The sequence below is a fragment of the Triturus cristatus genome, chromosome 9 (genome assembly GCF_964204655.1).
Source record: "Triturus cristatus chromosome 9, aTriCri1.1, whole genome shotgun sequence".
Taxonomy (NCBI): domain Eukaryota; kingdom Metazoa; phylum Chordata; class Amphibia; order Caudata; family Salamandridae; genus Triturus; species Triturus cristatus.
Genome location: NC_140592.1, coordinates 970445930 through 970458075, shown reverse-complemented (window position 1 = coordinate 970458075; position 12146 = coordinate 970445930).

Genomic DNA, 12146 nt, shown 5'->3' with positions numbered 1-12146 from the left:
CGGGTCAACTACAGCACCACCCTCTACGGAGGAACAACAGCAAACTGCAGGAGAAGTTGTCCACATCCAGGGTGCATCCGCACACCTCACCTTCAACATCCCCCACCCCAGCCACATCACCGTCCACCTGAGATAGCTACAATGGCTCACTGTCTGCTGCAGGATCACCTTCAGACTCCTCAACCACACTAAGGAGGCAGTCCACAACCCCAGACCCAAAACTGACCTTGGACGTCTGTCATCCAACACCCCGTTGGCCCAACTCCGTGCAGCCAACCCTGCACTTGCCACCATTCATAACATCTACAGAACAACTGCATGCAGGAGATCGTTCTCCCACCTCGCCAAACAGACCTGGGACTCCCTCCCCGGGCACCACCACATGACCCATGACCTCTACGCCTTCATGATACTCTTCCAAATTAGTCTGTCCGAGCAGTATTGCCAGACCCCTCAGCAGCTTGAGGCCATCACAGGTGAGTATTGGGCTCCATGTCTGTATTTGATGATACATTGTGACCCAGGTCTGTCCTCGACCGGACTCAGATCCCGGTGTATGGATGGCTGGAGTTAGTTCCACATACTTTGACATATCCCCACACGTATGTTGTGGACTCATGCTAAATGACTGCAACATAAAATTTCAATTATTCTTTTTTGTATTATAGGTCTGGTGCGTGATTTGTGCAAAACAAAGGTGCAATACAGGGACCATAGAATCCAAAGTTCACAGGGGGAGATGGGATCCTTGGCATTTGAGTCCAGACCACAGTGTTTGGCATCATTGGTCAGACTGTGACCAGCAAGTCCATGTGGCAGATAATGTCAGTCAATGAGGTGATGCTGTCAAACATGAAGGCCAGGTGCCAGGCCAGGTGACCTGGGAGATGTGGATGGACCGCTGCCTCTCACGGTCTTTTCCTTGGATGACCCACCTTCCTCGGGGGACCCTCAGATGCAGGCCTTGACGATGCTTGGGATGCTCCGTCGGACGAATCCTCCTCCACCTCCCTCCCTGTGGCTGGTGGTGGTCTTCGCCTGGTGGCACAGGGAGGGTTGCCCATGTTGTCGGCGATCCGACGGAGTGAATGGCTTATGTCCCTTTGCACCGGCAGGAGCTCAATCAATCTTGCCTCCATCTGTCCTTGCTGTTCTTGTTGACTGGCGTATTGCTCTGCCTGCTGGTTCTTCATCTCTGTGATGGTCCCCTTTATCTCTGTGAGGGTCCCCACTACCTGGCTGAACTCCCTGGTGTCACGCCGGTATGCGTCCATGATGTTGTGTATGTGTGACATACCGGTCCCTTCAGCTGGCTGGTCAGGTTCTCGCCTCCGCCTGCCTACACTCCCACCACCCCTGCCCACATGAGCCTGGGCTGCTGTTGTGGGCAAATCGGGTCTACGGGCCCCCTGAGGGATGGCAGTGGCGATGTTGTCTGACTCCTCCTGGGTTCCCGGCGCACCTTGTCTCTCCTGGTCAGACTGGCTCAGTTGTTCACTGCGGGCACGGCTCCTCGGTGTCTCCTCGGATGTGGCAGGAATGGAGGTGGTGGTTGGCACAGATGTTCCTGAACCAGGTGCTGCAGGGGCTTGGACAGCAGAGGGTCCAGGTCAGTCGGGGTCATCCGTGGAGTGTTGAGAGGTGTCGCTGCTGGTGGGATCAGGTTCCTTCCGAGCCTGGGACTGTGATTCTTCACCCCCATTGTTGGGGGGAGATTCATCACGTTGCCGTGTGTGTGAGAGACAGACAATGTTAATGCTGTTTCATGCAACATCCATGTTTCATACACATTCAAGTTGGCACCGTTCCTCCAGGTAGTTGTATGTGCCTAGCATTCTCCTCAATGTTCACTTGGGGATGGGTATGTTGCGGGGGACAGATTGATATGTTCTCCTGAGTCTTTGACATGTAGATTTTTGGCTTGGATGCTTCTTCGGCTATGTATTGGTCTTGTGGTGTTACATGTCCATTGTGACAGTGGGTAAATCCATTGCCTTTCCCTGGGGTGTCTGCTTGTGTAAGGGGTGTGTGTGACAGGGCCTGCTGGTGGGTGTAGTGTGATTTGGCACTGGGGCTCCCAGGTGATGTAGCTGTCCCCCCATGGAGCATGCTGCCATGACAGTGAATGTGAGTTCCTTTCCTAGATATCTGACCTTGTTGTCTTGGTGTTTGTGTTTGCACTGGTCACAGGAAGGCCTTGTGCTGCCTACACCAGGGCCAAGTGTTATCTATCTTGTCACTACTTTCCCAGGCCCTGTGCATTGTGCATGGTGCATGGGTATGTACCTGGGCCATATGGGATGAGGGCAATTGTGTCTGATTTGGAGTTCAACAATGCGTTTGGTGACACCCACCCTCCCAGCATACCGGACATCCATTCTTGGGTTAGTGCTTCGTGTAATTTGTCAGCTGTCTACAGTAGTTGATCGGTTATTTACTGACACTGCTGGAGGATTTTTGATGATCAGCACAGAAATGGTTGCAATTAGATCTATGGTTTTGCAAAATATATTATAAATATCACAAAACTGGAGGAAGATTTGAAACCACTGGAAGTTGACAGTGTATTGAAGAAATTAACAAATAGTATTACTATCATAGGGAGCTGGTTTTCTAACATAGGGAAGAATATTATAGGTCAAATAATACTGCCAATCTTGGGAATAACACTATTAGTCTTAGCAATGATGATATGGTTCAATGGTTGTAAGAAAAAAAAAGGTATTAAGTGAATGAAATTGGAAAGAAAAGAAAGTATGAGTAAATACAACTTGAGAAAATGAATGGAAATGTATATAAAAGGATGAAGGGTTTACAGTACAGAAATGAAAAGGTAGGAAATGAAAAGGTTGAAGAGGAAATTGAGATGTGCTAAAGTTGGCATCTGAATAGGTGGCGGAAAATGAGTGATGGCATAAAATGCCTTCAGAGAGGGGATTGATGGAGCAAGGACTCGTATAAAAGAGACTTGCTCGGATGCAATCTTCTCAGATAACTCATAATACTCTAATAATTGTGTTTGTAAATACTAATAATGCATCACAATTTGTACACTTAAGCTTAGGAGAAGCTTGTCTATGTGTCATACTAACAAGTAACCCGAGTGCGTCTAAAATGGCTGCCAATGCAAAATTCTGTACTGCGCATCTGTCAACTACATCTACGTAGTAATGGCGAGTTCTTGCTTGGAGGGAAATCTTTGCAGTTGCGCAATTGCCTTCAAGATGGCCGCTTGGAACTCACATGTTAATGCACATGCTTTTGCTGAAACTAAACCATGCAAATCTAATAAAATGCTAATGCGAAAGATTTAAATAAGTAAAGGGGGTTAGAGTACAGATAGGTGGTATACAGTGAAATCGTTTTATTTTGAGTTTAATATGTCTCTATCTGACTTCTTTACTAGTTCGTATTTTGTGCCTCAAAGGGTAACCCACGTGGACTTCGCACAGGCGCACTTGTAACCCGCCAGGAACCATGACAAATGTATTTAAAACCCAGCCAAGGCCACAACCTCTACATGTCTTGGGAGCAAAGTTGTCTTCCTGACTGATGAATGAAGAAAATTTTAAAATGTATAATTTCGATCAATAAAAATGTAAACTCAGGTGGGAAATAAGGCATGGGAAAGTAAATTAAGGGGCGGGAACACGGAACAATAAGCTAAAAGAAAAGTATTAAAACTTAGCATGGTGTGATGATCATCTCTCCTTTCCTGTCCAATCAGAGTTAGGAGTGTCATATATTTGATACATTTTGGGGTGGTAGATGCCATTAGAAAAGTATAATTGAGGTAATTTAGTTAGTCAGTTAGTCAGAACACAGCCAGACCAAAATGCTGAGAGACCGAGATGCTGTCCGAGAATTGAATAAATATTGAAGAAGAACCATTTCCATACTTAGAATTTTGAGCCGATCAATTAGAAGAACATCGTGGAAGAACCGAGGAGGCACATAATAAAAGAAGATCGCAGAAGAATCAAGGAGGAAGATATTGTCAGAGAGGGGTGCGACGCAGGCGTCGTATCTAGAAGAGGTCATCTATCCTGGCCCTGAATCCTGTCCTGAGCTTTTGTCACCTGATCTGTCCCAGGGGACCCTTTCCAGCTCCTTGGCCAAGGGGTTGGTTTCCACACCATTCTAGGTAACTATAATTCTTCTTTGGAGAAACTGGTGTTCTAATTGTATTTTGGTTCTTTGGAGAAACTGGTGTTCTAATTGTATTTTGATTCTTGGCTCACATGAATTTAACTACATACACATTTAAAACTCTCCCGAGTCTGTGGTTATTTAAAGAAGGTTTTATTCTATGTCAATTTTTACCTAAAAAGTTACCTAAAAAGTTAACTAAAAGGTCCATTGACCAGAGAAAAGTACATTCGGTCAGGAGGTTTGGTAAGAAATGATAAGATAAATTCATCTCATTAGTACAACAATTTGACCCCAACGGTATCTACTAGCCTGCGTGAATGTGTGTGTGTTTATGGGCCCAGGTGAGTATAAGGTAGTCGAGTACTTGAGGTTGGTAACCCGCTGGAAGCCAACAAAACAGGCCACAGACAAAGGAAGGCAAAAATCTGGGGTGACCGTGAGGGGAATCTGGGCCTCGTGCAACAGTTTTTCATCAAGCATGGCAAAGTGATCTTCTTAATATTCTCTTTCTTTGCTTCAAGTAGTTGTCCTTCAGTGCAAGGGCAGTGCAATAAACACGGACAAAAATGAATGTTTGTTTTTAAATGTGTGTTATTTGAGATAATTCATAGAAAAGCGGCTAAGCCACAGATATTCTTCACACTTTTGTTACCCATCACATGTGCCTTCTAGTGCTGCAGGAAAATGCAACTTTTCTTATCATAACTTATAACATCGACATCAGTTTTTAAAAATTTATCTAGCCCTCTGATTTGCGATTTCAGTATAAAAACCAGTAGAGAGTATTTTACAAAGCAATAACAATCCAGAAATGGAAAAACATATTACCAAAAATATTTCCTTTTCTTCCTCTTGTTAACTAGATTTTAAATGTAGTTATTTCACCAAAGCCCTCATTCTCAAACATTATAATTCATATTAAATGAAGTATTTCTATGTAATTCATTTGACATTTACAATTCTCAATGATTTCCTTGAGCAATCTAAATATGGTCACCTTTTTCAACTTACCTTTCATTTCAATAAAGGCACTCACATCAAATAACTGACTACAGCATCACCAGCCAGTCAGGCAGAGAATGCAGCTCCCCCCAAATAATGTTTTATAGGAAAGCAATTAGCATACCATTCAAACACTGCATTCCTAGTGAAGGGAGTTATTATTTTTTTTCTTTTTTTATTCTTTTTATTTGAACATCACTCAGTATACAGTGCACACAGAACGTGAATTGAGACGATCGTCTATTATTCATGTCAGGTAAAGCAGACAGCAACAAAGGCAAAGCATGAAAACATATTTGGAGTTCCGTTCTTACAGCCAGTAGCATTATGCATTCTCCGTCACACATAACATCTCGACAGGAGTGGCCTCCACTCTCTCCCCGGCACTGCCGTTTCACATTCAACACCCTCAAAAGTTACACCAAATTGCCCTACACCATCTCCCACTTCTTTGGGCAGCCCCTACCCTGTCTAGGTCAGACTTCCAATCTTCAACTCGAGGGGGAGTCGATGCACCCCATGCCCGCACAATATTTCTTTGGCCACCTTTGCTGCAACTTCCAGCCAGATTTTCAGATAATTTGGTCAGGACACTGTTATAGTCAAGAGGAGCCATTGTCCAGAGGAACCTGCAGAGATAGGTCCTGGGACATTTTCCAAGTTATCTCTCCTCAGTAATGTATTATCGGGCATCCCCAAATGATATGAAGGAAAGTACCTTCCTGATTACATCCTCAGAGCCAGAATGGAGAATCCCCGCTTCCTATATTTTATAGTAGGACTCTAGAGTATTTTGACCTGGGGAGGATTCTCAGTTGCAGCAGTCTGAACCGGCATGAATTGATATCTCTCATGAGCTTCGAAGGACTTTTGTCCAGTCGACATCATCAATGTCTCATAAGTCTCTTACCCAGGCCTCTCTTAACATCAACATCGAGTCAGGAGAATTATTGATCAGATTTTTGCAAATTATAGAAGTTGTCTCATCAGTTTTTGGGCCCATGAGTAAGCAGTTTTCAGGTGGTGCTGCCTCCTGCCATTGTTCCCCCCTCTATTTTATGTCTACTAAGGGGTATGTCGCTCCAGTTCTACCAGTTTATACTCCTGATATAGGATTGAGTATGTTGATTTGACTTTACGTATTTGCATTGTTTATTCTAAAGTCAATTTTTAAGTCCCCAGCCTGGGTTAAGGAAATCGGCTGATTTCCCTTCTAACCTCCTCACTGCTAGCTCACTCATTTTGTTATTTATCACGGGTTTTTACAAAATCTACATAAAAACCTTCTTTCATCACATGCATAGTTCATTCTCTTGAATTCCAATTCCTTATAGTAGTAATTGTGATATTTAATTTGACTCCTCTTGAATGGGACCACTGTTCCTTGCAAGCACAGCTGAGGAGATGCATCGGTTCCAAAGAGCTGCAAGGCTGCAATGTGAGAACCTGTATCGTCACCGAGGCTGCCGTCTATGAGAGCATTGCAATGTGAGGCCTTGCGTCACGAAACCTTTACACAGTGGCGGGTCTGATGCAAGCTGCTAGGTCAATGCGTACTCCTTGCACTGAGAGAATTCTCGCAGCTGAGATGATGCATGGGTTCTGATTGGGATTGCACTGCACAGTTGAGAAGATGCGTTGGTTCTTCTGGATCCACAGATGGGCTGGCAGAGCACCCTCAGGCCCACTTCCTAGGTCGAGAACTGGGGTGGTATTTGGCAGGGTAGGACTCACATATGGCAGAGGTACTGGTTTCAAGGTTAGTCAAGCCTTCTGTCCCTGGGGTTCTTGTCAGGAGGCTGGCCAACTAGCCTTTGGACTCACTCTGGAGTCCTGGGTTCAACAGATGCAGTTCCAGTCCTTCTCACCCAGGCAAGAAGGCAGGTCAGCACAGCAAGGCACAGTCCAAAACAACAGTAGTCTAGCAGGGCAGCATTCCGGCAGAGTGGCAGTCCTTTCAGCAACACAGCAGTCATTTTCCCTAAACAGTATCCACAGGTCAGGTTATGTTCTGTATCTGATTGTAATTTAAAATCCGAGTTCACCATAAGAGAGGATTTTTCATTACAGATCTAAAGACACCAAACATGAACTGGTTTCCTTCTCCCATTTGGAAGTTAAAGCCTATTAAATATAATATGGTAACTTCAATGTTATCCTATTAGAGAGGCATGCCTGCCAGTAATGAAAAACTAACTTAAGAGTTTTTCACTACCAGGACATGTAAAACTAAAAAGTACATATAAAACGTTTTAAATACACTGCATCCTGTCCTCTTGGCTGTCCACTCCCTACCCTAGGGATCCCTTATGTCACAACCTCCTCATGCGCCCTCTGTGAAGTGGGCCTGGCACACAGGGCTCACATTACACTACCCCTGTGGTACCTCATTGCAGGCTTTTTTTTTTACGGAGATTTATATAGCGCAAACTTGACCCAAAGGTATCGGGTATCAGAGCGCTTTACATAGCACCAGTGCGTTACATGAGGACACATTCATTTTTGTTAGGCACGGGGACATTAAGTGATTTGCCCAGAATCACAGGATGTTCAGTGTCATTGCCTAGACTTTAGCCCGGTTCCCCAGATTTCGAGGTCGACCGCCCTAGCCGTTAGGCCAACACCTCTCCCCAAAGAGAAGAGTTGGACTTTCATTCCCCTCTCCCCCTGATTCCATTATGTCTGAGCTTGCAAGCATTCCCTGGACACATGAACCAATGGCTTGCCTTTCTCCCGCTGTTGCTGGGGTTTTGGAGTATTTTCCCTTCTGCATGTTTAGACAAAGAAAAACTTTGGTTACCTGTTAAGGGATTCCATCTGCTTGTTTGCACCTGCTTTTCGTGTAAGGTTAAGCCAGTGTACTAACATGTGTTTCCTTCAGGAGTCTTGGAGAACCTTCCAGATTACCACATGCCACACATGATACTCTTGTATCTATTGGACCCTGAGACTGTATATAAACCATGCCCATATCTGAACCCCTTGCTTGGCCTATGCTCCTAGCAGAACAAGCTTACTGCTTGCCCATTCACCTGAAGAATCGATCTGACCCGGGGCATCTTTCTTTCGGGCTGCATTTCAAGTTCCTCTGGTGATTCCCTTATCTCTAGCTCCCTTGATGCAACCTTCATCTCCACCTCCAGTTCAGCTATTCCAGTTCCTCTATGACTTTCTGAGTCAAGACATCGAGTACTAGGCTAAGCACTTGATATTCTTTTATAGTAGTAAGCAGGCTGGAGTATTAGCATCCTCAAGACTGTAGACCAGTCTTCAAATTTCCTCTCAGTGACTTTCTCCAGTTCACCTTGATCGTTACCACAGCTTTGGCATTTGAATTGTGTTTTTCAAGGACTTGAGACTTTGCTTTATGTTTCCCTGAAGAAACTATTGTGCCTAAATAACTTTCGTCCAGGTGCTAGATTTATGTATTGACCCCGTACAGAGAGCTATATTTTGAGTTTATCCTGGCAAGTGTCAATTAACTTTAATATATTTACTGAGTATTTCCTTGGCTGTGCCAGTAACTCTAATCTGTCTTTCAAGTTATTCCTTGGAAGTGTGTAGCTCTAATTAGTGGTTCCGGTCATTCTGTTTCCTTGCTGTGTTTCTGAAAGAGACTGTAAATGTATTTTACTGATGGTATTGCAAATCTATTGATTGAGAGGCCTGTAGTGTATTGTTTGTAATTTGTATATTTTTGTTATTTCTAGTGCAAAATCAGAGGTCATGGTCCAGAGTACATCTACCTAGCTGAGTCAGAGGGCCTCCAGTTAATGCTGTGTTGCATAGTTGTTGGCAAGAACCAGTACCACAAGTCTCTCTTCTCTTATTTTGTCCCAACCCTCCCTTCCGCCCAAGAACTGTGCCTTGTTTAGGAAGAAACTATTCCTTGAACGTGCCAGACCCTGGGGTGATATGAGGTCCAGGATCAGTTCTAATATTGTCTTCACAGTTGTAACCAGGTGATTGCATGACAAAAGGGTGGCTTTTTTGTCTCTTCAAGTAATGGTAGAGGAACCGCTAATTTTAGCGTCCTAGAAAAGGAGGAAGCATATGTATTGCATGGCACCAAATTATCCACACATCAGAAAAACAAAGATGTAATCTGAGGAGGGTTATGCAACACGTATCGCATACTTACTGCGCCGATGTGATGATTATGATGTATGACCTACCCTCTCTCTACCACCTCGGGAGAGTGGTATGTATGTATGTATACAATATTTATAGAGCGCACTGCAACCCTACGGGCATCCTGGCGCTGGCGACACAGTGAAGGGAAGGAGGGCGAGGGATTAAGCTCTAGGAAAGAGCCAGGTCTTGAGCTGCCTACGGAAAGATGTCAATTCCTGGACCTGTCTAAGCTCCTTAGGGAGACCGTTCCAGAGACGAGCTGCCGCAGCACTAAAGGCACGTCCCCCCAAGGTAGATCTCTTTGTCTTAGGAATTTTGGCCAGCCTGGCTGCCGAAGAGCGCAGACTGCGCATGGGAGTGTACCAACTAAATAGATTTTGCAGCGGCCCGGGGCCAAGGCCATGAAGGGCTGTAAAAACTATACACAGAGATTTAAACAGAATTCTCTGTTGCACCGGGAGCCAGTGGAGATCAGATAGTGCCCTAGTGCTAGAAGAAATGCGAGGTCTCAAAAGGGCAAGTTTTGCAGCAGCTGACTGAATACGTTGGAGTCGCTGGATCAGATATCCTGGGGACTCAAGCATCAAGGCGTTACAATAATCCAGACGGCTGAGAATTGTGCAGCGAACCACTGTTCCTCTGACATGGGGAGGGAGCAGTGGTAGGAGTCTGCGTAGGCCTCTCATAATCATGTGGCAGTTCGAGGCCACCTTGTTGACGTGTGACTCCAAACTCAGCTTCTCATTGAAGCATACCCCCAAATTACGCACGATTTTCACAGGGACAAAAGGTGTGTCCAAGGGGAGGGGCCAGAAATTAGAAGGTAAGACTTGTGGCACCTTGCCTACCGAGCAGTGTAGAATCTCGGTCTTGGCACTATTGAACTGCAGGGCATTAGTTCTCAACCACGAGGTCATTTCCCGCATACAGTTGTGGAAGGAAGTTAAAGAGTCCACCTGGTCACCTTCCAGGGAAACATGGTCACATGGGTGAGGCAGGATATATAGAAATCGTGCCTCATCCCTGTGACCACTCTCCCTTTGGAACAAAAGCTCTGAAAAAGAACCCCTTTGCGGGTGCCCTTTGGGCGTTTCAGCGCCAGCCCAATGAGAAGCAATCCCAATGAGGAAGTATGGTACCCTATTGGGTGATTGAGGGCTCCAGTTCCAAAAGGAACCAACTCTCATCTCACCTGCTAGATACCAGACCAACCAGTTGCATTTTCTCTTGATTTCACTCTGTCTAACGGAACTGCATACCTTTTTTGATACAAATGGTTTATTTTGGCAGGTTGAAATGGCAGTTTAATGATTGTGGTTGCCTCTTGATCAGGGTTCACCCCATGGTCAACTAACAACCTAATTTTTTACATTGGTGATCAGCAGTGAGGATTTGGACTTGTGTTTGTGCAGTTTCATACAGTGATATTGTGTACACTGTGTGAATCCCATATCTGAGACCAACTCACATTTTAAATTCTCCTTGATTGGCCTTTTTTCTTTTTCTATATTTTCTACCTGACTGTTATGCCTGAAACCACTCCTGCAAGAACGGATTTAGAGCTGGCCAACATGGATACCTACACTGTGACCCAGCTCAAGGAGTTCTGCAAGGAAAGGGGACTTACAGCAAAGAGAACACCAGAGCTTCAAAAGGCGCAGAGGGCCTGGGAGGACGCTCACCAGCCAATGGTTGAAGCCACAGTAGAGGACGATGAGATAGAAGGACTTGGAAAAAACCTTCCTAAGGTGCTACCTGCAGTTGAGCCCTGAAGTGGAGCCCCCTACCATTGCAGGGAGCAGTTTGTCTTCCCGCAGCCTGTCTCCAGCGGAACTGGCAGAAAGAAGAGAGGAGAGGTATTTCAAGCTGTGGATGGCTCGGAGAATGAAGGAAAGGAAACTGGACATGTACGGGAAGAAGGCTGAGAGGGCTTTGGGGGAGATAAGGTTGTTACTGGCTTATGAACTGAATCTTAAAGAGCTGAACCTCAAGGACAGGCAGGCAGATTCAAGCAGTGATGGTGGCAGCATACCCGCAGTGCCCTCTAGATACAAGTGGGTCCATATTCCTAAAGGTCTGTTGCCTGACTTTGTTGTGGGGGGCGACATTGACATGTGTTTCGAAGCTTATTAGATTGCTTTACAGATAAACAAGATTTCTGAGGGGGATTGAGGTACTAGTCAGTGGCAGCACATCCCTAGCGAATTGAGGGATACCTTACTGGCCCCAGGGAAAGGGGATGGGAGGAAAAATCACCCATGAAGGAACCCCTTGTTAGGAAAAATTATCTTACCCCCAAGGGAGCATAGACAGACGTTTTGGGGCAGTCAGAAAACTGGCCCTTCAGACCTGAGAGGATTGTGTGGAATCATTTGCAAGGCACTGGATTGTTTGGCGAAGGGCAGTGAAGGAAATGATTATCAGGGGCTGTATAATTTTATTGCAAAGCAGCACATGTTTAGTCTTTGTTTTGCAGATCTGTGCAAAAACCTGACTGACGGTAAGCTCACTGACACCAGGGAGCTTGCTCAGGAGAAGGATTGCTGAGTCAGCACTAGAGCCCACTGCAGGTATCTGGGGGACCTCACCACAGGGGTGGACAAGGTTCCCATCAGAGAAGTGGGAGTCAAAAATATAACTATGGAGTTATCTGAAAGGTTCCATAAAATAGTTCCACGGGTCATTACTCCCAACCACCAACTGAGAAGAAGAAGTCATTCTCTGTGGATAAGTCCTTAGGGAAGGCAACCCCCAAGTGCTATGATTGCCAACAGGAAGCGCAGTTCAAGGGGATGGCAAGTGGATAAAGAGTCCACCATTGGGAAGTCACTGAAGCTGCCTAGTGTAGCACTTGGGTA